Source organism: Macrobrachium nipponense, chromosome 44, assembly GCF_015104395.2.
Source record: "Macrobrachium nipponense isolate FS-2020 chromosome 44, ASM1510439v2, whole genome shotgun sequence".
NCBI classification, from domain to species: Eukaryota; Metazoa; Arthropoda; class Malacostraca; order Decapoda; family Palaemonidae; genus Macrobrachium; species Macrobrachium nipponense.
Window position 1 is genome coordinate 20,865,962 of NC_087221.1, and position 22,258 is coordinate 20,888,219.

The following is a 22,258-nucleotide window of genomic DNA, read 5'->3' on the forward strand; positions in this document are numbered from 1 at the left end:
GATGAAAAATCACTGGCCCTGTACCATGATCAGTTACTGCTGCAGTGTGGGGTCTGCGGTGGGAGGCTGAAATCAACATTCTTTGGAAGCTTGGATTTCAAGTCAGTGGATCCTGTGTGCTTGTCCCTTGTGAATAGCTTAATATATAATATGATCATAATAATAGACGTAAGGACATTTTAACTATGCCACCCTAAATCGTGAAAAGATATATTAAGGCGAACGGTGATATGATATTCCCAAGTTTATTCATGAAATATGGTAACTACCCCCGCCGGGGGTTAGTGCCATCAGTGCACCTCATTCGGTGTAATGTGGGCATTACTTAAGGTTCTTTGCAGCGTCCCTTCGACCCCTAGCTGCAACTACTTTCATTCCTTTCATTTTATTGTGCTTCCTTTCATATGCTCTTTCTACCATCTTACTGTCCACCCTCTCCTAATAATTGTTTTATATTTCCTCCTATTACACCGTTCAAACCTTTTACTGTCAATTTCCGTTTCAGCGCTGAATGGCCTTAGTTGCCCCAGTGCTTGGCTTAATGCCGAAAACATATATAAATCAAATCAAATCAAATATGGTAACTAGATATGAGACAGTGTTGCTTGGAAATCAAAAGTCAGTTGCTCCAATTTGGAACTGTTCTGGTAAAAGCAAGTGTGGGTATTTGGTCACAGCATTCAGCTCCCCTAGAAAGTGTAAGATGATGATTTCGAATTCCAGTCTTTGATTACGTCATGATCTCTCCAGATGGGGCCGCAGAAATGTTTTTTGCAATACTCTAGTAGTGATAAACATTACTGCTCAATTTTGACATCGCTTGCGGTCTTGGTAAAGGTGCTGTGCTGTATAATAGTACATTTCTTATGGAAAGCGGTCATAATTGTGTCTTGCATTTGGTCAATACTTAGGTATGTCGAGAGTGTTCCTACTTCAGTGGCTTTTGTGGTCGTGGTGTTTTTACTATGCATATTTTTACGCAAAATAGAATAGATTTAGAGATTAAATGATATCAGTGTATCTCTTCATTTATCTTTGCAGATTTTTGAGATTTTTGTCTGTAAATATTTACATTTTTATTTTCAGATGCAACCTCTTTCCTTTCTTTTCAGTTCTCTCTCTCTCTCTCTCTCTCTCTCTCTCTCTCTCCTCTCTCTCTCTCTCTCACACACACACAAGTGCGCACACACACACACACACTCACATATATATATATATATATATATATATATATATATATATATGTGTGTGTGTGTGTGTGTGTGTGTGTGTGTGTGTGTGTGAGTGTGTGTGTGTGTGTGTGGGTGTGTTTGTGTATGTATATGAAAATTTTAAAATTTAAACAGCTTAAAAACATGCTATATCAAGAACTTACTTACGTGAATATATATATGCATAAAGAACAGAAATACAATTTCCTGGAATTGAGATAAAACCTGTGACTGTAATCCGTCTACCAGTTTGACGGTAAATACAGTGATTGAAAACGTTCGTGCTTTTATACCGAGGATAAAGTGCTGTCCTGTCAGAAATGAATAACGATGTGGTAAATTGGAAAACTTATATACTGAGGAGAGTGAGGGGAAGGCGGGTGCGATGAATTTCTTTCCAATGTTTTCCATTATGTCCCAAGAAAATAAAGATATAAGACAAATTCTATATGAAACGCGAAAAGCAGTAGCTGTAATCGAAAACACTAATGTCATCAGGCGAAAGTTACTTAAGATTGACGACAAATTTTGTTTAAAACTAGATATTAATATAGAAAACAGGTTTCAGATAACACAAACCATGTATCGTGTCATACTAAGCTTGTTTATAATATTGTAGCTAAAATGAAATTCATGAATGTACAGTTTGCATGCTCATTTATTCAGAAATATTATGAATTGTTCGGAATACGTTTATTTGAATATTTCTCTTCCGGGCTCTACTTTTCATCGTCATAACAAAGGGAACTTTATCAATTATAACCAGTTATTGTTTGAATAATAACTGCTTGTTAACATCATTCACGTGGATGTTTCAGTGTCGATGGAATTCCATTCTATTGCGCCTTTTTTTTATTTTTTTTAAATGTCAGCTGAATGTCCCAAAAAATCGAGACTGTTCCTTCTCAAGGGTAAAACAAGAAATTCTCTAAAAGCGTCAATCATTACTCAAAAATAATTCCAAAAATATTCGATGGCATGTACTGCTATAGTGGCATTATCTTGGTTTTTTATTGATTATCAGTTCAACGTCCACCAAAAAATCGAGTCTATGTTAAGATACCAATATTTTCTAAGTATCCCCTAAACTCGTCAAACGCGTCAATCACAATCCAAGAACAGTTAGTTCCCTTTCAAGACAGTCTGGCCATCAGCGACAAAGCTCCATTTGTTTTGATTCGTGACGGCTGCTCAAGAGGAAGCACTGGAAAGGGATTCTGATCTTGCAGTCCTCAGCGTGGAATCGAATTCGATCCTCTGTTGCGATCACCCGGAGAGATTTGAATGCCGTTTGGAGGTTAATCCCTTGGAATGGTGATGGTTAACCGTGACCCAGACGATATCCAAGAAAGGTTTTCCACGCTGATTTCGCTTTTTTTTTTTTTTTTTTTTCACGTCCCTCGAAAATGGTTTTACAATAAGGATACTCAACCTTACGAATAAAACTATAAAAAAGACATGAATCATTCTTTTCCAAACATTATTCCTTTTCGTCTCTTGTTTGATTTTGAATGTTTGTGTGCTGATATGTCTAAAAATGTTCTCTGGAAATTGGCTGCATTTTCTAATAGATTTTCGGGATTTGTCAGCGCTTTTCTTCCTGAAGTTGATAAACGCCTAGAACTAATAAAGACCATTCAAGGAACAAGAACCGGTGCTGGCAAAAGGCCAGCTCACCTGAATGAAGTAGGAAGTACAAATAAATGGCCTTTTTATACAACTGTGACTAATCAAATTAAATTCCTTATTCAGTTATTACCTGTTTTTGGGGGGAGCGGGGGTGGGGGTTTGTTTTACCCGGTAAACAGTAATTTACCATCGAATTGCAATACTTTATCTGTTTAAACTCTATATTTAATTACAGTCTTTTCTGTATCAAATAATAGCCTGTAGTTTTGTGTCTAGGTAGTTTACCTGTTTAAATTATGTATTCAGTTATAACCTCCTTTTTTTATCATTTCCCTTGTAGTCTGTCATTCCTCAACTAATTGTAGCTTAGCTCTTTAAATTTTGCATTCAGTAACGACCGGCGTTTACCACAGAAAGAACTCTTGCAGGACAGACCTTACTAAACCTATTATCTAACTGTTGATACTGTGAGCGGTATATACCCCCTCTTTCATGAAAATTAATTTTGACACGTTTTAGAACATTACTTAAATCATCGCCGTGTGCCCCGGCATTTAACGACCGAAATACGATACAGTATGTACGTAAGTGTCAGTTATTACTACCATTCTATGTAAACCACATGTTTTGTTTTAAGTAGCATTATCATAGACTTTAAGGTTCATTCATTGTAGTGATAATCAAGTGATTGAATTTTAATCGGAAAACTGAGATTTCATTTTATGCTGATCACTTTTGAAATTTAGGCAAGCAAAGATGTGTAATAATTCTTACAGAATAGTTAAATGTTCACTTGAGTTTTTTTTTTTTTCTTATTTTTCAGTCATTATTGCTGATTCAGTCACGAGAATCTTTTTGCTTTGGTGAAATTACCTTTTTATTTCCGTTTCAATTCTGCTATCTCGTAAGTTAGAGATGATGTCACAAAATGTCTATACATATAAAACTTAATCGTTTCTTTTGTGAATTTCCCCTCAACGAAAGTAAAAGCGAGTGATTAGCAGCATTATGGAATATCGAAAAGCATAGTACCGGTCCTATTATATAATTAAATATAATTTTTTTTTGATAGGTGCATTAGTATCAGCCAGAAATTCAATCAGTTTAATAACAGGTTTTCAACCAGACCCATATAATTATTCTCATTAACATTATGCTTCGACAATTGATCATTAACGATCGACCTTTCCAGACTTTCGAGCGACACCTGCCTCTCGTCGTTTCTTCTCCCTACTTTTACTTTTTCCTCCCTTCTTTTTTATTCTTGCCTTTCTTTTTTTTACCCTTTTCCATATTGTCCCTTTTTCATGTTTCCTCACTTCTTTCTTTTTCCTGTTGAATTTCGTCCTCTGCTTCTCTTTTTCTGCACTTTACCTGTACCCTATTTCACCCCTTTCACTATTTTCCTCCTTCTTCAGTTCTTTCTCTTCACCCTATATCACCTATTTTCTCTTTTCCTCTTTCTTCAACTCTCTCTTTTACGTACATCACCTCATTCATATTTTCCTCCTTTTTCAACTCATTCTCTTCACCCTGTACCCTATATCATCTCTTTCGTGTTTTCCTCCTGTTTTTAACTCGTTCTCTCAGCCCTATATCACCTATATTCCTCTTTTTTCAACTCATTCTCTCCACCATGTATTCTATATCACCTCTTTCGTATTTTTCTCCTTTTTCAACTCATTCTCTTCACCCTGTATTTGATATCACCTCTTCTGTATTTTGTTCATTTTCAACTCGTTTTTTTTCACCCTATATCACCTCTTTCCTCTCTTCCTCCTTCATCTCGGACAAGTCAATCATCTCAGGTTGATTAACCTGCTAATTGCTTGGTCGTGTCTGTCAAATATTCCTTGTGATTCGGGAAACTGTTATTCGAAAATGCCTTCGTAAAATGTCATCTTTGCCGTTTTCATTATTATTATTATTATTATTATTATTATTATTATTATTATTATTATTATTATTATTATTATTATTATTATTATTGATGCTATCGGTTTATTTCAACTCAGTCTTTGCTGTAATATTATCTTGATTCACGTGAAACATGGCGTAGATCTGTTGAGAAATTACCATTCAATTCAGTTCGTAAATTTTGGACTTTATATATTCAGCTTTCATTTGGCATTGCATTTTGCCTTAAATATAATTTCTAATCCGTATGATTCTCCCTTTTATTCTATTTTCTTGATTACTCATCTGTATTTTCATTCATGAGTATGATCCAACATAGCTAGAGAGGTCCTTTGTTGCTGGATAAAAGGATTCCACAACTTATTAGAAAGAGAAGGGATTTAACCCTTTAAGTTGGACGTGCTTTTATTAGCACTATAAGCGCATTATTACGTGCGTGACTCTGACTTTCTAAGAAAGATCTCTTTACATGATATTATGATGTAACCATTTTTGTTAGGAAGGTCTCTCCTTTCAGTTAAGGTGATTTAACCGTTTTTATGAAACTGCTCTGTCACAGGCAAGCGATTCCGCTTTCGTCTTTTCCGCATTTATGACGAAGGTCTTTGCGGCTGTCCTTACCCAATTCTCTGCGTTATTAAACTGCTCGTTATTGCCAGCAAACACGTCTTCAGGATTTAGCAGACAATTTTTCAGCGTCACGAAAAAAGTTTTTTTGTTTCATCTGATGAAGGGTATACGTTACTTCCCCGAATACGACGGGAAATCGGGACGGATCGGTGTCGATCGAATAAAAGATATTTTTTCTCTCTCCTTCGAGGATTTTGTCTCATTTCAGTGGCGTTTCAAGGTTGCTGGAGTTTTCAGATTCGTCGTCCTTCCCTGTTCCTTTATTCAGTTTCAATTCGTTTTCTTATATTCACGTGCCAGGAAAACGAGACGAAGGTCATTCATATGGGTTTATCATATAGTCATCTTTTCCATTAGTTCTTTGCATCATCTTTCACTCCGGTAAATTCTGTCTCTTTACTGTCTGATTCCCTTATCATTCTTTTCCTCTCATTTCCACGACTAACTCGTCATGTTCCTTCCGTTCTCGTTATTTTCCTTTCGTTATCAATATTCAAAACACAATCGCCTTTCTCATGCTGACAGACAGTTCATAAGGACCCATACCAGCGTTTCAAAGGTAAGGAGCTTGGAGGATCAGGAGAGGGAATAACTGGACCGAACCAGGATATAGCCATTGCTGGTCGTTCCTGCGCCTCGCCAGCGGTCGTTTCCGTCAATTTGTGCCTCGTAATGAATTCTCTCCTTCGCCCGAAGAGCCCCGGCGATAAATCACTCTGATACGAATCGAAATGGCTTGGAATGCAGTGTTCACGGGCAGAGGGAAAAGGGATCTCGCTGACCTCCGTTTAACCTCGCTCGCCTTGGGTAATCCCTGAGGAGAGAGAGAGAGAGAGAGAAAGAGAGAGAGAGAGAGATGAGACGTAACTCTGCTTCAGTGTATCAATACATTTTTTAAATTTTCTTTAGAGGGAAAGTACAACAAACGTACAAGAAATATACATCATTAGCATGAGCACGTATGTACACACACATTTATATATATATATATATATATATATATATATATATATATATATATATATATATATATATCTAACACATCGGAGAGTCAGTTGGTAGCGCCCTGGGCTTTTATTTGAGAGACCCGGGTTCGATCCGGATGAGACAAGAATATATCTATGTGAAACACGTAATTATGTGTTGATTAGTCATATGAATATATATATATATGATATATAGTATTATATATATAAGTATATTATATATATATATATATATATATATATATATATACTATATATGTGTGTGTGTGTGTGTGTGTGTGTGTGTGTATAGAGAGAGCGAGTAGCGAAACTACTGGTCCTATTTTTTACCAGATGCATATGTAATTGGAATTATCTCATACAAAACCTATTCTTCAGATATCAAAATATTAAACGAGTAAACCTACAGCCTTTATCTGGTCTTCAGTCATGAAGATAAAGGCAGATATACAGAATACATTTCTAATGAACAACAGAAATCTTATAAGTTGTTCCTCTCTTCGTCCACCAGTCAGTATTTCCTAGGAAAGCAGTGTTGTTATTACTGCCGTTTCTACCACCTTTAATCAAGAATATTCTTGGCAGTCTCCGTCATCGTTTAGATTTTTTTCATGTTATATGCCCCTTGCGATGTTGCATGATAATGCTGGCACGCGAAGGGTTCTGCCTTTCTTTCCAGTATGTGCCATATATATATATATAATATAATATATATATATATATAATATATATATATATATATATATATATATATGTGTGTGTGTGTGTGTGTGTGTGTGTGTGTGTGTGTATATATATATATTATATATATATATATATATATATATATATATATATATATAGTATATATATATATATATATGTGTGTGTGTGCCTAGTGTGTGTGTGTGTGTATATGTATATGATATATATACGGTATTCTTGAAAATGTACATTATCATATACATACATCAAGCAAGGATATATATATATATATATATATATATATATATATATATATATATATATATATATACATATATATATGGTATTCTTGAAAATATACATTATCCTATATACATACATCAAGCAAGGATAAGTGTGTTTAGTCATACATGCCTTTACTGTTAATAAATACATATTATGATAACAATGCCCCCTTTGTAAAAGTGTAGTAGAAACAGCAGCCTCAAAATCAAAACCCACTTCCCTCCTTCCCAACTCCCTCCCCCAACTCTGTTCAACCCCTAAGAAAAGTGACAGGGGGCGTTTTCTTAATCTGGAAAGACAAGAATTGATGAACTCAGCTGAGCACTTTGTGTGGATGCACGTATGTAACTCTAGGCGCGCAAGCTCGCTACCATAATGTACTGCATACTTGCAGACGTGCAGTCAAATTTTTTAGTATACAGAAATCCTGAAGATTTACATCAGAGAAAGTGTGACTTTCTTATCCGGAGTTTGACCCAGTTCAATTACAAAGTGCATTTCATTTAATAATTATTTTGCCATGATTATTCGCACTGTTTGCATTACTAACGGGCTTTTGCAGCGTCCTTTTGGTACCTAACTTCAACCGCTATTTAACCATTCACCTGACCTTCCATCTTGCTGTCCAGCCTCTCTAACTATTACTCCTTAGTAAAACGGTGGAGCAATCTCGGAACGTCGCCTTTCGATCCTTTTACTTCATCTCATTAATTTTTTTGGATCGGGAGTTTGTTATCCAACCACTCGAACTCCATCTTATCATTGTCTTAAGAGCTAATGAATGGCTGACAGTACCCTAGTGCTTGGCCTTGTAGCCTAAATTTGATATCTATTCATTCAGTGCTATCAGTAAGGATGAAAAATAATTCTGTTACTTCAGTGAAGAACTGCATCGTGCACAGACTTTGTTCTGTGATCGTTTATCTTTGTCAAGACCGCACAAGGCTAAGCGTCTGTTAGCGCTACATTTCGGATTTCTTGTTTTGCATGAGAGATATGATATTCCTTCGTCTTTTTTTCAGTCTCTACTCATTCCTGTCTCTCTTTCCCTTTTTATTTCATCTCTGCTAATCCTTGCTAACCACTGTAAATAACCACGATGAGCCAAAACCCACTTGAACATTCTTCATTAACGCTTGAAAGAAAGTCAAGTCGAGAACCTTCCGTCATAAAACATCAAAACTGGTAATTAAAAAGAAATAAAAGTGATTAACACCACCAGCATAATTATTGTTGAAGAACAGGTGAGCAAACTACCTCCAAACCAGTCATATAATATTATGGTCTTCCCAAGGTCGTCTTGTCAACAAAAACAAAATGCCTTTAATCACTTCTCTCCGGAAAGGTTCGAGTAGTCTCGGCATATCGAAAGATTATATGAATGTTTGGTACTGCTGTTAATCGATATTATTGTTGGTCTGTACATCCGGTAGTTCCAATTAGTGTATGTTTAACAAACATACCTGCATATACGCAGTATGCATGCATATTTAGTAAACATTCTTATGTACAGCAAGTATAAAAGCATAAACCTTGTTGACTGAACGTCCACGTTGTTAATAAATGTATGTAGTACGTATGTACTATGTAAGAACATAGTATGGCGTAGACGCACAGCCTGCACGTGAAATTGAGAAATTGACCGTACGAGCATGCCCTATCAATTCAGGAACCAAAAAGGACATCGGAAGCACCAACCACGCTATCCAAGAGAGAGAAATCCCTTTTAATCAACATCCTTTCCATTTGTAGAACCCAGTACAGAATTTATCTCATTCTGAATAAGTTCAGCGAGTCGACGTTAGCTGATCAGATTGCCACAAAGAAGCATTGCACGATAAGCAATGATTTAAATAGGATCAATGTGAGTCACTTGAATGTAATTGGATCACTTGGACACCGGAAATAAATGAGAGGAGTTGAATGCGTGTGTATCGGTCAATTATTCAGGGTTCAGTGACGTAGCTTCTCGATTCGGAACAGCAAGCTACTTTGGGCAACGAGTGATATTTATTATAATTTAGCTGATTGAACATTTTATTGTCAGTTGCCATTTAGTGTTGAGTCATCTATAATTCGTCGATTGATCATTAGACGTCAGGTTGCATCGCATTAGTGCGGGACTTGGTTCATCCACACCTTTTATAGGGGAGAGAGAGTCGTTCATTAATGGCCACCTGTCTCATTCAAGCAATCCACGACGTTGCTCATTAGCTCGGGATGATTTTGATTGATTTATGAAGCGTAGTGAAAGGGTAATTTAGGCAATAAGCAGACGAACCTGTCGATGGGCATTGCCTTTGGCATTATGGGGCGTAAAAGGCATTTACGCGGAACGAGCGTTTATGGCTAATTCTTATGATCGCGAATGAGTTGTGAACAACTTGTGTAAAATTAGGTGTATAGACCAACGCTGGTGAGAGGAACTGACGGAACATTTTTCACATTCTGACTCAATTTGAAAGTGGTTTCTGCCCGGCCCGTTATGAGATCTGAATATTTTCTGCGCAAATATATTCAGCAGCGATAACCTATCACGTCTCATCATCGTCGGATTTTACTTACCTGAATATAGGTTGAGTCATTCCTGTCTGTCCACTTTCAAAAGGAGAAAGAAACGTTTCTGAGTCGCGGGTAATTGGCAGTTTCCTTTTCCGTAAATTCAGGAAAGATATTTGGCTGATTTGTAATTGGTTGATTTAATACTATACCTAACACGTCGTTAGAGTGAATATTGTCGTCTACTTATTAAAAAAAATTTCAATTATCTATACTACACTAAATGTAATAATACTTTGGTGGATTTATACAATTAATACGCAGAAAAATGCCAATCTGAAAGTATCTGGCGGAGAGGCAAGTTCCTCCGAGCTTAAAAAAATCGCTTGGCTTAAAAACTACTTCCTTCTTTCCGGGCCGCAAAGACTAAAAAGAAAAAGAAATCCATTTTTTTTTTTCCGAAGCTCAAGACCTTTTGGAGAGGGAGCTCACTTTCCATTCTCGCCACCGAGATTATTCCCAATCCCATAAAGTCGATTTTGGGGGAAAACAGCGTCGCCTTTTCTGCTTTTATCACTTTTTCCCCTTTTTTATCCGCTTCAGTATAAGGGATAGAATACACGATGAGCTATCACCAAAAGTAAGTACCTTCATACGCTCATTATTATCTAAAGCGCTTAAAACGCATGAAAAAAAAATCCGGGAAATTTGGAAATCATGAGTGAACAAACGTCTCTCTCTCTCTCTCTCTCTCTCTCTCTCTCTCTCTCTCTCTCTCTCTCTCTCTATACATAAATTCAATCCTTTCAGCCAGGACTACCTTACGGACAATGTGAACTTGTTTCCTCCGTGGAGAAGTTTGTTCAACTAAGTACACAGACTCTCGTCGTTCACTTTCTCCTTTATCGTTGGCTATACTTAGTCCTTGATTAAGGCCCCTAATCCGTCGGTTTTCGTGTTCAACCACACTCAAGTGTCTCGTGTTCTCTAGCTGGAGAAAATCCTTTTTTGGATTTTTTATTTTGGATCTGTGGATTCCAAAGAAGGAATGATTATGACTAATCCGGAGTTAGCCTCACAAAACAAAAATAAAAATTAATAAAGAAAAACTTGTCATCAACTCGGTAATTGCAGAAATCCGTCAAAGCAAGTTCACCCTCTCTGTGGTATTTCAGATATTGGGGTTTAAAGTATACGATGAAAATATACGAAGAAGCAAGTACTGAAACAGTATTAGTAACAGTCAAAGGAAAAATAATGGTTTTGAAGAAAGCAGAAGATTCTGATGGTAGTCGGGAATAAGTTTTAACCTGTTCTAAGAATACGTTAATAAACAAATGGTGTAAATTGATGAATAACTATGAATGATAATAAATAAAATGAAGACGATTTCCGAGAACGAGGCACCTAATTATCAGACCGAAACCACTCGGGTATACTGAGGAGATCGCAGATATTTAGACGATCCTTGGAAGAAGAAAAAATTTGGAAGAATTCCAAGGAATCTCTTAGCTACAAGGTTTACCTCGAAGACAAGGCCCGCAGCCCAGCATGTTGTGACTTCCCAATCTTGAAATATAACTTCATAAATCAAGATGCACAATATTTTATTTTATTTCTTTTAATACACAAGGAAGGAGCGTGATTATGAATTGCTTTTGTAGACAGCGAAAAAAACAGTGTTTAATCGTAAATCCTACCATTATTTTTTTTTTTCTTGATTTATTTCGCTAGGATACATGAGGATAATTTTGAAATAATGAACTGCAGCCACGAACTCTTCTTTTTTGGTAAGATAATATTCTTAATAATAGAATAATCCTCGTACCTTTATGCTGCTGCCTGCGTCAGCATACGTCTGAGAGAGACAAAGAGACTGAGATAGTTCATCAAAAATTCAGGAGAGTAATGGCTTACAAAAGCTACTGTAACGGTTGTATATCCTAAGCTAAATCATCATTTTATCCTTTACTTATCTTAAAGCAAGATTTCCGATAAGTTTAGTGTCTGCTAAAAAAACACCTAATTCGCTATGGTAGGTTTTTGTTCCGTTACATCCCCCAGTTAGTTGCAAAAGCCTTTACATCTCATTTCTTCATTTCCTCTTATTTTTCTTCTTACTCACATACTTGGTATAAAAAATTATTGTTATTAGTAAGAGTAGCAGTAGTAGTAGTAGTAGTAGTAGTAGTAGTAGTAGTATTTACTATTATTATTCATAAGAAAGACGGAAACATAATGTAAAATTCGGAGGAAATGAGCAATAAAGAGGCAAGGTTAACAAACAGAATACATGCATACGCTAAAATTGTGTTGAGGAAAAAACAAACTAAATGTAAAGAATAACTACGCCAACTTTTTGGCGCGGAGCGCGCATAGTGTTGATTTATTCATCCCATAAACTGGCGACACAATATCAGCGAGCCTGGACGCAGCAACATTCATCATAATAGAGGTTAAAAGAACAGGCCGTCTCTACTAGTAAAAAAATCTGTTTAAAAAAATAGTTAGCTTGAAATACAACGCTTCCGGGATAGTTGAAAATGCAAAATTTCCCCAGAACTTGTTCAGTTTCCAAGTTGTTACATAGTAGGTAGTGACAATGATTGAGGGATTGGTAATCATGCGGACACACACAGAAGAGTTTTGCTCGTTTCTTAAGAAATTCCAAGTTCCTACCAAATGTGTTCATGTAGCATGAGAAGTAAGATTTATTTATTTTATTTGTTGAATTGTTTAGTATTATATATTGATTTATATTTTTAGTTATTAATTTATTTATTTTCATTTATTTACTTTATTTATTTACTTTATTGTTTTTTTTATTTATTTACTTTATTGTTTGTTTTTTATTTATTTATTTAGTTACTGATTTAATTACGTATTTATTTATCTATTTATTCATTTGAAAAGATCGACCCTTTTATTACCTACTTGCCTTACTAGTGATTCTGGGAAAATGATTCATTATTGATTCACTTTATATATATTTTATAATATATAAAAATATATATATATAAATTTCTTATATGTACATAATACATATATAACCCATATATATATATATATAAAATATATATATATATATAATAATATATATTATATATTTGTGTATATATATTTTTAATATTTTTTATTTGTGTATTTTTTATTCAATTGAAAAGTACAACCCTTTTATTACCTTCTTGCTTCATTACTAATTCAGGGAAATTGATTAATTGTAAAATTTTATATTATTTATTTCATTTAATTATATATTTGCACAATACAACCCTTTAAGACCTTCCTTCAGCATTAGTGATCGAAGGAAAATGCTCCACCATCGAAACATAAGACGTCACCCCAAGGCACTTATCTCTAATTACTCGCGTCCATTATCTCAATTTTCATATTTCCCAGCACTCCTGCAACCATCGTGAGGGAATAATTGCCCCGCGATTATCTATTATGAGTAAAGATACAAGTTCGTAATTACCATGACTGGCCTGAAGTGGAATCTCGTTGAGATCTGAAAGGTTGTTGAGTACGAAAAGACGATTTGATGATGTATTACATCTGAGAAATGTTAATAATGCTGATTTTTTTATTAGTTTTCTGTAAAAGAAAACCAATGAGATGGCTTTTTGTCTGTCCGTCCGCACTTTTTCTGCCCACCCTCAGATCTTAAAAACTACCGAGGCTAGAGGGCTGCAAATTGGTGTGTAGATCATCCACCCTCCAATCATCTAACACATCAAATTGCAGCCCTCTAACCTCAGTAGTTGTTATTTTATTTAGGTTAAATTTAGCCATGATCGTGGCGGTGCCAACAACACAGGCCACTATCGGGTCGTGGTTGAAAGTTGCATGGGGCAATACAGAGAGTTTCGTGAACCACGGCTGAGAGTTTCATACAACATTATAAGCCGTACAGAAAACTCGATTGGGTTCATTTTTACTTGTTTTTATCTGTTATGATTTTTTGCCTGAACTTCCAAGGTGCTTCGATAGGATGGTGTGGTTTATATCAGACTGTTTTCAGTTGTTCTTTAAAGTCGTGAAAAGGATTCGGAAATATCATTATAAACGATGCCTTTTCTTTTCTGAAGGAAAAGTGGTCAGAATGTTTCTGCGTCTTTATTATGTAATTAACATTAATATTTAACCAATAATAATTCAGTTTTTGCAGGATTGTTACCAAATGGTGACGATAAACAAAAACGGCTATAAAATGTTGCTCAAGTCCTCTTATGTTGGACTGAAATTTCAGTATTGCTTTTCTTTTCTTATAATTGCTACAGAGAGAGAGAGAGAGAGAGAGAGAGAGAGAGAGAGAGAGAGAGTTCCAACAAACTCCTGCAATTTTATCATTAGAGTAAACAAAACCTATTTTCTAAACCTAGTGTGGGACGGTGCAAAATAGTGCTTTTCAGTGGGATAAATTAGCCAAACAGACGCTACAGATTAAAAACAGATTTTAGGTGCTGAACAGAAGTATTCTCTACATTTGTATTGCATTAGAATATCCAAGAAATAAAAATGGTAACTAAACATGAAAACCAAATGAAGTATATCAATATAATTGTCAACAAAGTCGTTTGTTTTAAAGGAATCCGAACTTCATTCTTTAATCGGATGCCATAACGATTTAAGCAACCTGGTGGTCTCTACTATTCGTCTTCCACTCTTCTTCACCTTTGCATTTCATAGGAAGGTGAACAGAAGAGTCTGCGTGATAAGGTCATTCGGGGTGTCCAAGGTACCCCAAGCTCCCTGTGACATGGAATCGTTTCAAGATTCACTTCGGTAAAACTCGTTTTTCTCTCTCTCCTCCTCCTCCTCCTCCTCCTCCTCCTCCTCTTCTCTTCAGTGGATTATTACTTTTTGAGTATAGACTGGATTCCAGTCTATTACAAACGCCAAGGACGTCCACCTCTTGGATGAAGTCAGGTGACGTTTAAATCAACAGTCGCTCCAATGACACCGCCTGGGATCAGTGACATCACGTCTTCGGCGTCACGATTTTGATATCCTTCTTCCACACTCATGTTAATTGTAGATTTATGCTAATGAAATGTCGAAAGGTTGTCTTTTGAATTAATTGATTTTAAAGTTATACATTTTATCTTATCAGTTTAGAGGTATCTTTTGCGTAATACATATACATACATACATACATACTACATACATACTACATACTATACATACATACATATATGTATATTATATATATATATATATATATATATATATATATATATATATATATATTTAATGTAGAAATCCTGATAATGGTGGCGGGAGACTTTGATTTTCTACTGGGTAGTTTTTATTTTTTATTATTAGTATTTCCACTTTGATTTTTTAAACTCATTGTCCTATTATCATTTTATAGTTGTTTATGCTCTTTATCAACTAATAACGACGCTATTCTTATAGTTTCGAGAGGGGATATTTAAAAAAAATTGAGATGTAAAACTAAAAACTAAAATATAAGCATAATATATTTTAAAGGAAATATATAAGATTTTTGGAATATTTCGAAACCTCGAGTTAGATGATATTGAATATTTTTTTAGCAGGATGATTCCCACTCTTTAAAAAAGCAAAAACTTTAATTTTTTCAGCTTTTTTCCGTAACAGAAATAATTCATAACAGTCATTAAGTAAAGTGTAACGATCGTGAAAGAAATAATAAATTAAACTGTGTTTTGGAATGTTTTGAGGTGCCTTTAGGAGTTATGGTCTGATAGAATAACTAAAGTTATGTTTTGGTCATCAAGAATAAAACTTTCGAAATGTCCAACAGTGATGACTAAGGACAGTTTTCTAATATCCCATTTATTCATTTACAATTTTGTATTGTCTTTTTTATTTACTGCGATTATCATCTCTCTCTCTCTCTCTCTCTCTCTCTCTCTCTCTCTCTCTCTCTCTCTCTCTCTCTCTCACATTATTTGTTAATGCTTATGAGTCCTCGCCAGCCACACAGACCATTATTTTCCATGACCATTGACGGTAACAAATCCGTGACTTTTGCTTTTAAACAACCCTCCCCCCGAAATGTTAATGTTAGGAGAGGGAATGGATGAGGGAACTGGAGGCGGGGGACAAGAAATCTATGAATGAGAAGAAATCAAATATGAAAATCATGTGAGAAGATAAAGTGAAAATCAAGTGTGGTAGAATTTGTAAATACAAAGAGAGTTAGAGTTATAGACAGTTTGATGAAATTATGAAATGAGAAGAGGGGGAAAGAGAGAGACGGGATTTTGGAAATTCTTTAGCGATATAACATTAATAAAATCTATATTCTGTATAGAGTGAAGCTGGTGAAGGTATAACGATTTCAATTCCGTCTTTTCTGAAATTCTTTGATATATGTCGAAGTACTGTCCTTCCTTCAGAGCTTGATCCATAATACTCTTGTCTCTACTTTTACAGGGGTAAAGAACGCCATATTTAGACTTGCCGTCTTCAAGCCCGTGGCCATCTTCTCTCATCACTCGCCACCATATAAGCATGCAGAATGAAGATACTTTGGTTCGAGCTTCGGGACGGTACGTAACGTCCCAAAGGTAGGTGCTTGTCTTTACTCTAGCTAAGCAAGTTTCTCGAACTGGTAGTTCAAAAATGGATAGCTAAATATTTCAGCTGTTTATTAATAGCTGGTACTTAAGATTACTCATTTCTATGGCGCATGTTTGTTTGTAGTTTTCTCAATTTAATTTCACAGTTGGGGTGAACTTAGATTATTCATCGACTCACATTATTATTACCCTTAAAGTCGTTCCTCCTCCCATTCTGTATTTGAATCTCTTCCTTGTTTTTTTCTTCGACTGTTTCGTAAAATAGAGTAATGAAACTATAAGGATAACTTCTAAAATGTCATCTTTGCGCAGCGTAGCCAGCAGAGAAAAAACATTATGAAAAAATGAGGTGCAACCAATCAAAAACTTATCAGTTAGTTGATTTCATAGTTTTTGTACGTAAACCTCGAGCTGATTACTACTGGGGCTAGGTTCGGAAAGATTATATGAATCATGCCAAATCTGGGTGGAGTTTTAAAGAAGCTTTTGATTATTATAATTATTATTATTATTATTTGATCACAGTCATACTGTTCAACTGGGTGATTTTTATAGTGTGGGGTTCCTGGTTGCACCCTGCCTCCATTGGAGTCCATCACTTGTCTTACTATGTGCGCTGTTTCTAGGAGCACACTCTTCTGCATGAGTCCTGGAGCTACTTCCGCATGTAAGTTTTCCAGGTTCTTTTTCAGGGATCGTGCCTAGTGTCCCCATGATGATGGATACAGTTTCCATTGGCATATCCCATATCCTTCTTAATTCTATATCGCAATGGTTTAAGCATAAAATTCCACTGGTTTCCAGTCCCTTCGTTCAAAAAAACACAATAATATTTAAGAAAAAAAAGTGTGAATGTTCCCAAATCCGCGGAGTTTCATTATAACTGAAAAAGGCAAAAGAATATTGTTTAGTGCACAAGTACTATGAATCTTAGCATCTAGTATAATTCAATTTTACCCTGTTCCTTTCTTAACATTGTCTTCGTCATTATCATTCTTGCTCACCTTGTTCTTACCTCATCTTCACCTTCATCTTCTCGCCCCCCCCCCTTTTTTTTTCCCTACCCCCCCTTTTTTTATTATTTTTTTTTTTTACTAAAAACTTCTTCTCTGTTTACATGACCACTCTTAAAAAACTGACGGCAGACTTTTAAAGTGTGACCTTTAGTAATCGCCCGAAAACCAGGAAATGAGCCAGGCATCGTGACAGTGATCCTTAACGAGTCAAGATGTCGCCTCTCCTAATCGACGAAAGACGTCAACCGAGGGAAGGAGGATCGGTATGTGTGTGTGAGTGTGAGTGTGTGTGTGTTTTAGGTAAATTACGAGGGCTATTATGTTAAAGGGCCGTATTTTTCGCTCTTTTCTTGTCGAAACTTTGTTCCTATATGTCTGTTGTGTGTGTGTTTGTCCTAACCTTTTAATAAAATTACACTGGTTCTCTCTCTCTCTCTCTCTCTCTCTCTCTCTCTCTCTCTCTCTCTCTCTCTCAAAGGAATTATGATTGAGGCTTCAAAAGTTCTGTATTTCTACCCAGTCTCCACTCATTTTCTGACATCTTCCAAATGATATCGGGGTGATGCAAAATATTATTAATATCCGTTCTGGCCACAAAAAAAAAGACCAAGCCTATACATGCCGATTTTTATAGTCTATCTTTCCCATAGAAGATGATTAGTATCTAATGTGTAGTAAATCTATGACCGGCTTTAGCAGGGATGAATGAGCATGTTAGTGCATATGGTCATATCTTCCATCACTTGTTCTAGCACAGGAAAAAGACAACAAATATGCACTGGAAATTTCTTTTCCTCTCAACTGGATCGTAAAGGATGAGACGCAATGAATAACAAATTTACAGAGCTCTAGAATTCGCCTTGTAAATATGTTCTCCCTGTCAGTAACCCTTCTTCCTTTCCTTTTGATTGATTCTTTGTGTTTGGGTAATCGAGAGACACTTGGCTGTCCCTGTTCCCTTTGTCAGTCTCCCAGCTAGTTTTGGCAATGGCTATTCGGTCCGAAGCCCATCAGATAGGCATCACTTTATCCAGAGATTCCAGGTAGGCATTGCGCATGCGCCAGTGACTGACTTCGGACAAGGTTAACACCTTTCGACTTTTGACTCACTGCTCATTCATATTCGCCAGATTTCTCCTTTGTTGTAATTCTCGTGTTATTCCTTGTAGTCGTTGTACATACTTAATTTTTTTCCTAATACTTTTTTTTTTCATTGCCCCACGTTGGCATCTTGAGATGTCTGTCAATTTCACCGAGTGACCTCATTCTCTCTCTCTCTCTCTCTCTCTCTCTCTCTCATTTAGTCGTTTCTCTTTTGTCAGTATCATAACCTTGTTGCGTGCCACCGTCATCGTCCCATCTGTTTTGACAGGTAAAGTTTTACTATTCAGTTTTCTTCTTCTTCCCTTCCCCCACCCCCCCCCCCACATTCTCCCTCTCTCCCCAAGTCTTCTTTCTTCTAATTTTTAGTTTTCTCATTGTCCTCCTCTTCCTCACCTGCCCATCATCCTAATATACTTGTGTATATTATTATCCAATAGACTGTTGCTTTTTAGCATTCCTTTCATTCTCTAGTTCTTTCTACTTTTCTCTGTCTCCTAACCAGGATTTGTCTTATAGTTTCCTTCCCCCCCCCCCTCCCTCTCTCTCTCTCTCTCTCTCTCTCTCTCTCTCTCTCTCTCTCTCTCTCTCATGCAAACTCACGCCCGCCTTCATCAGCAGTCTCTCACTGTTCTTCTAATGTTTTAAAATCATCTTCCCAAACTCCCTTGGGTTCATCTCCCTCACCATCTTTGTCATATTCTTTCTTAGCCCCGCCCACTAAACCTTCACTGGGTGTTGCGTCAAGATGCCCCCCAAAAGCCACAATGTACCAGGAGGGTATCTCGCTGATCGACACTGGGAAACCCCATTCATTCAACGTAAGGTGACCAAAATAACTTTCTTGGTCATGGGGCACATCGCGTGATGCTACGTGGCGGAACTGACTTTTGATAAAGTTTCTTGAGTTTCTCCGTCTTGAAAGAATCGTTCGTATTCGGGGAAGGATAATGATTGGGAGGTGATTTAATCACTTATTTTAGATTTCTATCTGGTGCTTTGCTGTCGCTGGTTTTATTGGAGTGCATGTATGTCTTTTTCCAGTATGTCTGTTGGTATTTGTGTCTGTATTTTTTGTATTTCCTCTTTGCCATGCACATAGTTCATTCATCTACTCTCGTTCATTTTTAGCTACTCAATAGTAGATTACTAAAAGTATTTCCATATCTCTCTCTCTCTCTCTCTCTCTCTCTCTCTCTCTCTCTCTCTCTCTCTCTCTCTCTCTCTCCTGAATGAAGACATTCTGCAAAAACTTTCGGCTAAATTTGATACATAAATCACTTGCGTGAAATTATGAGACCTTAATCATTAGCTCCATTAAAATAGAGAAATTATCTCCTCTCTCTCTCTCTCTCTCTCTCTCTCTCTCTCTCTCTCCTCTCTCTCTCTCTCTCTCTCGCATGTAATCATTCCGCTTGGCGCTAAATTTGTTGCATAAATCAAGTGCGTGAATCTGAGGCCATAAATCTTTACCTCCACCAGGATCAATAGAGACATTCTCTCTCTCTCTCTCTCTCTCTCTCTCTCTCTCTCTCTCTCTCTCTCTCTCTCTCTCTCTCTCTCTCTCTCTCTCTCTCTCTCTACTGCATAAAATCATTCTTCAAAAGCTTGGCTCTAAATTTGATACATAAATCAAGTGCATGAAATTATTATACTTTAAATCATAAGCCCCACCAGAATAAATAAGGAAATTCTCTCTCTCTCTCTCTCTCTCTCTCTCTCTCTCTCTCTCTCTGTGCAAAAGCTTCAAAAACTTGGCGCGAAGTCTAATACATTATGAGACCTTAAATCATGAACCCCACCAGGATATATGGAGAAATTCTCTCTCTCTCTCTCTCTCTCTCTCTCTCTCTCTCTCTCTCTCTCTCTCTCTCTCTCTCTTACCATGTTTGTTCAAAAGTCCCGCAACATCCGGTTCCATCGGCGTATTTCGCAATCTTTGCTGAGTCACAAAATCCATTACTTATAAGATCCTGATCACACCTTCGCCCTGGGCCTCACCAGGTGACTCAGGTGTCAAGTTACTGGCAGGATAAATGTCATCTTATCCAAGAGCAGCTTTGAGGTTACCAAATGCGATACATCTCACCTGCCTCAAGAAGCCTCTCTCTCTCTCTCTCTCTCTCTCTCTCTCTCTCTCTCTCTCTCTCTCTCTCTCTCTCTCTCTCTCTCTCACACACACACACACACACACACACATATATATAATTATATATACAGAAGGACATAAGTACAATTCAGTGTTTATATTCCACCTTGAAAAGGCTCTCTCTCTCCTCTCTCTCTCTCTCTCTCATTACACAAGGACATAAGTACAATTCAGAGTTTATATTTCACCTTGAAAAAAGTTCTCTCTCTCTCTCTCTCTCGCTCTCTCTCTCTCTCTCTCTCTCTCTCATGCAGATTGCTTATATTCAATTTCATATTGCAAAGATCAAACAAGGCTCGTTTATACTTCTTCGCTCACGTCCATTTATCATTACCAATTTTTCTTGTTTTTATTATTCATCAAAACCTCTACTACTCCACACATCCTATATTTCATCGTTCCGCTTTTCATTTCAATATCCAATTGGCGTCATGATTCACATTGCATCAATAATTTCGGAGGAGGAACTCTAGACGTAATTTAGGCGGCAATTCTTCGTGAAATTTGGGTAAACAGAAAAATAACAAAATTATGACGAAAACTTGCAGCAGCCCTACCCTGTCTGGTGCTAGCGGAAACGTGTCGTCCTGAGGCCCAGAATTAAACGGACCAAATCAGTAGTCAAGCCAAATTTTAAACCTTTTCGTTACATATTATTGATAATCAAGAATTCACATTTTAAATAAATGAGAATTAATATCCCATAGGGATAGTTTTTAGATCAGTTACAACTAACGTAGTGCATCATAGGCTTTCCCTCAGTGAGGTGAAAGACAGCAGGTGGTTCTGCCCCACCCTTTCTAGTCTCGATATACCTCATTTTTTTTCTCGCTGCGCCAAGTAACATTGATCAAGACCACTTAAAAAAAAATAAAGTCCTTCCTTTTCGGCCTATTTGCAGCGGGAAAAATAAAAAAAGATATATACGAATTCTTCAAACATTTTCTGACGCTAATTGTAATAATACTGATTGTAATATCATAAAGCAGCTTAAGTATCATAAACCAGGGTCGGTGACCTAGTTCGATGTGACGCCAGGTTGCACAAATCAGTCAGATGTGAACAGGCAAAGGCCACAGAATCTCAAGTACTTCAGCATAAGAGACCTCAGCAACAACATAAATACTGAGGGCTAAATGTAGCATCCTAAAAGACCCCAAGTGCAGTTATTGCTACATAAAAAAAGAGGAAATCAAGCTATCTGAGTCATCTGATATAGGCAATCGATCCTGGGACCTAAACAGGGTTACTCCTGCAGAAATAAGTAATTCGACAAAGAAATCAAATGAAGAGGGACCTAGAAAGAGTTATTCCTTTAACAGAGAAATAAATAAGTTGCTTAATTAAGACGTCCCTCTTTAATTACATTTACCATCTAGACACGGTGCACGGAAACTCAGCCACATCCAATCTGAGTGACACCGAGTCATCGCCGCAGAAGAAACAGGTTATCGAAACAGGCTGTCGAAGTTGGTGTGTCGTCCTTCACGACAACGCGAGAACCATAAAAGGTCGTCCTAAAACGCTACAAGGAGGTCGTCGCCGCCGATGTAAAAACGAGGGAAGAAGAGAAGACCCGCCA

The 22,258-nt window shown here is 36.7% G+C and overlaps 1 protein-coding gene across 1 annotated transcript in view; it reads left to right on the plus strand.

Moving 5' to 3' along the window:
• LOC135204074 (mannose-binding protein C-like) overlaps positions 1 to 16,398 on the plus strand; it is a 226,400-nt gene extending 210,002 nt beyond the window's left edge. Inside the window, exon 6 of the mRNA XM_064234057.1 lies at positions 16,265 to 16,398. The gene's annotated coding sequence lies outside the window, so the exon portion shown is untranslated. The remainder of the gene's footprint in view (positions 1 to 16,264) is intronic.
• The last annotated feature ends 5,860 nt before the right edge of the window (positions 16,399 to 22,258 follow it).